This window comes from Rhopalosiphum padi, chromosome 1, assembly GCF_020882245.1.
Source record: "Rhopalosiphum padi isolate XX-2018 chromosome 1, ASM2088224v1, whole genome shotgun sequence".
NCBI classification, from domain to species: Eukaryota; Metazoa; Arthropoda; class Insecta; order Hemiptera; family Aphididae; genus Rhopalosiphum; species Rhopalosiphum padi.
Window position 1 is genome coordinate 10,213,165 of NC_083597.1, and position 6,000 is coordinate 10,219,164.

Sequence of the window (6,000 nt, forward strand, 5' to 3'; positions counted from 1 at the left end):
AATAATTTGTACATTTTTGGTTTAATTGTGTATGTTAGTTTATAGCACAATAAAGTAGCTTGAAAGTTCAAAAAAATTACGATACAACTTTAAAAAGTTTTGAAGATATACCAGCAAACAAGCGATAAGTTCGGTTTTCTTTTAAAAAGTTAAATAACTCATAATTAAAAAAATAAAAGAGTTACATCCCGTCTTTCAAGTGGTTTTTTGATAATTTAAGGTATATATATATATATATATATACTATCATATACAACACCGGCCAGTCGCTTCCTTCCGGATCACAATGTATACAATTTCTTACGATAAGTTTAGACAATCTATTTATGACTTATAAATCCTAATAGGAAATATTCAAATATTTTTAGGTATAACATTTCTTAATAAACTATAGAAATTATGTTGTAATAAATTATGTATTTTAGTCATTTAGTTTAACTCGGAGCACTTTAAAAGAAATATAGTTATTTTATGAATTACCATAATTACCGGTAATATATATATTTACTATTTAGTTCCAAGACAATGTAGGTACACCATAATATACATTAGTATATTACAATTTAAAAGTTCATAAGAAAACTCTTAAGTTATTAATCCTTAATTCTACCATCAACAAATATGACTGCAGCCTCAAGAAATATACACAAATCTAAAGTAAAAAATCTCAGATCAAGTTTTTATACGGAAAAAGCACATAGAGGTTTTTGCAGTAATTCCGAATTCGACTGCAGGGCAAAATAATTATTAAAAAATCTGGAAACTCATTCTACTGTAAAGAATGTATTTAATTTAAATTCAATGATAAATCATTGTAGCTTGTAGATATAAGTATACGAAAATGATTCTGAGTAGTGCAGATACAATTCATCAGCTTTTATTTTTAATGATATTTATTATTTTATAATATATTTAAATAATTAAAAATGTTTTGTTATTCTATTAGTAATACGTTAAGTTGAATTTGTACTAATAAATAATTCTAATATTATATTATATATATCCTATAATATTGTTATTAACTTATATAAATTATAAACAATATTAATATAACGTTAGTATTATAGGTTCATGGTATATAATAATAAGCTTAAAATTATTTTAAAAAAAGTTTCAAACCTCTCGATTAATATTTTTTAAGTTACAATAAAACGGCAAAAATCGTTAGGAGAATACTTATCGTTATTTTTTTAGTTTAAATATACAAATTCGTTGAAATTTGAACTTAAAATGTCTATAAAATATTGTGTTTATGGTATAGGTATTCAATAATTTTAAATTGCTGTAAAAAAAACTTAAGAAGACGCGTTAAGATAAGGTTAAGTTAAGTTTTAGTTATTAAAAAAAATTACATGTATGCATTTAGAGCCAAAAAATAATTTTCAAATTATCATAATTTTAAATATTCGGATTTGAGACGTTTGAAAAACAATGTTACCTTTACTTACATTTTTTTGGTATAATTTTAAATCGCCATAAGAACAACTTTATTGTATTAAACTTAAAAGCTTTTCGACCGAAGAATATAATTTTGCTCCCCTCCTCCAAACCGATATTCTGGTTACGTCACTGTTTATTATTATTACTAGTAATGTTGGTAGGTACTGTACACGAGCAGTGTTTGCGACGGTCGACAACGATACGCATATATATTATGTTTTATAGAATTTTAATCTACAGATCAACTGCAGAATGCCAAGTGGGGCTAAATTATAGAGATTCAGAAAACGAAAAAATACTTTAACAGGGCGTGTTTTTAATATCTCATTAAGGTATAACTGGTATATTATAATATAATAGTTTGACTTTGTTTGAGATAAGTTTTTTTTATTAAAATTAAAAATAATTTAATTGTAAACAAAGTATTTAGCATTGTGTTTGTATTGAATTCCACAAAACTTTTTGCTCCAATCAAACTGTAATATCTTTAAAATATTAACGCTTGGTAAAAAAGGTAATACTATACATTTTGTTTTGTTATACTTACATTTTAACAGAATAACACTATAAAAATTACACAGATATAACATATAAATATAGTTTCGGAAATTCTGTTTGTACCTAGGTATTCCATTTCAATACTTTCTTATCTCACACTCATATTTATTTAGTAATGTATAATATAAATTTGACATTTAGCTATCATATAATTTGGAAAATTTAAATTGGCAAACGTACTCTTGCATTACATTTTCTAATATATAAATTGCTATGTATTTTTGTTAATTATTATTTTTTAAGGTTTTTATTTATTTATTATATTATTATTACTTATTACCTGTTTATTTTTAAATATATCATTAGTATTATCTGCGAAGATAATCTGAAACTATAACTATAGTAGTTTTGATTGAATTTATAATACTTTTGGCATTCATGAATAATGAATTTTTCCTTAAATTATTTATACACATAATATTTTCTTGTATAAAACATGCGTTTTAACTCACTATACTTTTTTAATTTTAATCGAATCAAACAAAAAAATAAATGTATAAATGTAAAAAGTAAATAATAAAATAACTAATATTGTTCAATAAATTAAAATGTCGTATGGTAAATTTAATTAAAATACTTATCAATTTATAGTTAAATGTCATTATAATATAAATAATATAACATTATAAGAAATCAATTATAAAATAGTTTATTGCTTTAACCTAAACGTATATGAACTCAAATAAGTTGAGGACGTTAGAAATTCATATTTTTACAATATTTGTTTGTTTTGGAATAAGATAAAATATGTATACCGATGTGTTTTTGTTTATCGTATATACAAGAAATAGTAAAATTATGCTACCTCTGCATTTTCATAACTGTTGCTTCCAAGTTTTTTGTTTTTAATGCATTGACCTACTATAACATTTAAAGAGGTAAATATTTTCTGTGTTTTATCTTTGGTAGTTTTCAATATTTTTTATTTGGAGATGTTAAACAAAGAATATTGTAGTTTGAAATTAAAAAAAAACGTTCTTTCCTTTAAAATAACAAGATTCAAATCGGAATGATGTTTTTAAAAAGTATAAATTCCTTCTGATTTGGTTTTAGACATAATACAACATATATAAAATATATTATAGAATAATACATTAAAAAATATTACAGAATTTTGCAGCATACAAGAGAATAATGTTTAGTTTGTAGATTACTGAGATTTTAGTATTAATTATATACTTGCAAATATATATTATATGTCAATATAATCAGTGGTTGATTTGGAAAATAAATAATGTACATACACAAAAATTACATCCATAGCTAATTAATACACCTAATATAGACACGGTGGGATTTGACGTTTTGTCCCATATTCTTTTTATTACACCATTAAATATAATATTACCACTAAACAACAGACATTTCATAACTTATTAATTATTATACTTACTTTAAAAGTTTCAACAATAAGCGTGTGTACTGTGTGGGTACTAAGTGGTAGACATTTGTAGGTAATTAAAGTAATATTGGCATACAAAGTAATCAAGTATAGTTTTAAATATTTTAGTGAGGTTAGTTATAATATATTGTATATGCCTATATGTAAATAATACTAATACAATTAAATGTAATTTATAATCATTTATATGTGAATATAATACGTATATTTGTTGTCTAAAATGTCAAATGTTGAGCCTGTTTTGTTGGACGTTGTTAGACCACTTAGAGTCTTTATTTTTATGCCACTAATTTTATTACAACATATCTAAATATGATAATAATTTCTTGAATACATGAAGTTATTGTGTGTTTTGTTAGATAGAGATATTGTTAATGCAGTTATATTATATACTCGCAATTATGAAGGTATATACTATGACGGAGAAACAATTTTGTCTACTACCAGTATATAGTCTATAGTATATTATTTTTCCCTGTGAAATTACATGGGAAATGAATAAGTATAATCATAATCAATAAAACAATATTCTTATGATATAACTAAATTTACATATATTTATACGAATACGGAGTAGCTAGTCACAAGATCGAGCGTGTTCTGAGAAATGAATGAGCTCTGTGAACTGTGACGTATATATCTATTACAAATAAAAGTATTACCTTGTTTATCATATTGTGTTTATAAATATAAAAAAATATATATTATACAATATAAATGATAAAATTATTATTAAAATAAATATGATCCTGTTCTTTAAAATCATAATTTTCTATCCCTTGAATCGACAGTCTCTTAACCAATCATTTTTACAGATCCCCATTAGTTCACAAATAGCCTTGCTCTCGTATACATAGTTAAGTTTCGTAGTTGACGTTCTAAAACGTCGAGTATCGCTACTCTCATTATAATATTAAGAACGAGCCTATTAATCATATTATGTTGAAGCTAGCTTAATGATTACCCAAAATTCTAACCTATGTAGTCTTATAAATTAATGAATTAGCTCTTATTGTTCAATCACGTTACATAAACTTTTACTGAAGTGTGTTCAATAATTAAATGCACCTATCTAATTTTTGAATTTTTCTATTTTTTTAAACACAATTGTAATGTTAAACTAAAAAATAAACTTAAAACTCGCATATTTAATATAGTAGGTTTCAAATGTATTTGCTCATGGATCTCCTAAATTTTAATTTAACGATAAATCATTGCATAGGAAACAATGATTCTGAGCAAACTAGAAAATATAAATAAATAGATTCATGATCCATCGTCTTTCTATTACTAAAGTTTGTTTATATTACATTATATTATACATTTATGTATATTATTTTAAGTATTTTTTTAATTAAGTAAGTTAAGCTAATGGCTAAATGTACATTAGTTTCTTTTGGACCAAAATGGAAATTACAAGTATTATATCTTAATAAAATGTTTTATTTAATTAATATAGAATATTAGATTATTTTTACATGATAATAATAACATAATAATATTATAGCTATAAATTATAATATAAAATAGAATTTAACTATTGGGTGTGTAGTTCGATGGCAATGAATCTGCAGATGAATAATATTATTGACTCATTTTTAGTAAAAAAAAAAAAACAAAATCTAACACATATTCATAATTTATAATATCTTATTTTGCCATTCGCATAAACCACAAATTAACAGCTCTGATAAAAATATACTGAAGGTATTTTCCGGAAATCTTTTAAGATTTTCTCGAACATATATAATTTTTAGAAAATTCTCAAAAGTATAAACATTTTGAAAAAAGTAAGCAAGAACATGACTTTTTTCAATAGAAGAAAAAAATGCCCTATTGGTTTTATATTCTTTAATATCTTTATATTTTACAATAAAATGTTTGATAGTCTCATCGTATATATTTAGTAAAATAACATTTAAAATAAAATAATAACAAAGATAGTAATTATCTAATCAGGTCGCACAAAATTGCAGAAAATAATTTCTTACAATGTTTTTTTTTTTTTAATATTACAATGATAATAACATTCGATATTAAATTACATTTATAGTTTTATCCGTATATTTATATATATATAAAAAAAATACCACGTAAATTACTACTATAAGTTTGTAACCATAAAAATGTACACCCTGCAGACTTTTCACAGTTGGTAAAGAAGAAGTGATGGAGAAAAATGTATAGGAACACATTGGATTGTAAAATGTTTTGAATAATTTATTATTATTTTGAAATATTTTATAAAAAATGAGTATTGTTTACAAACATATTATGTTATTAATAGCAAAAATAAAACGTATCACATATAGTAATATTCTACAAATGTTAAATTAATAAATCAGTAATCAACATAGTTTGAATTATAGCATTGTGATTATGTATAAACTCCAATAATAATGAATATAAGTATTAAATGTAATTTAACAAATAAATATCTACTAATATAAAAACAAAATTCTATAAATGTAGCAAATAATAAAACTCAATTAGAAATAACTACTTTTAATAACCTTTATATTTTAGTTACATGTTATTTTGTATGAACAAATATTAGGTAAGTATACCTACTTTATGAGCTTTATTGCCACTTAAACTGT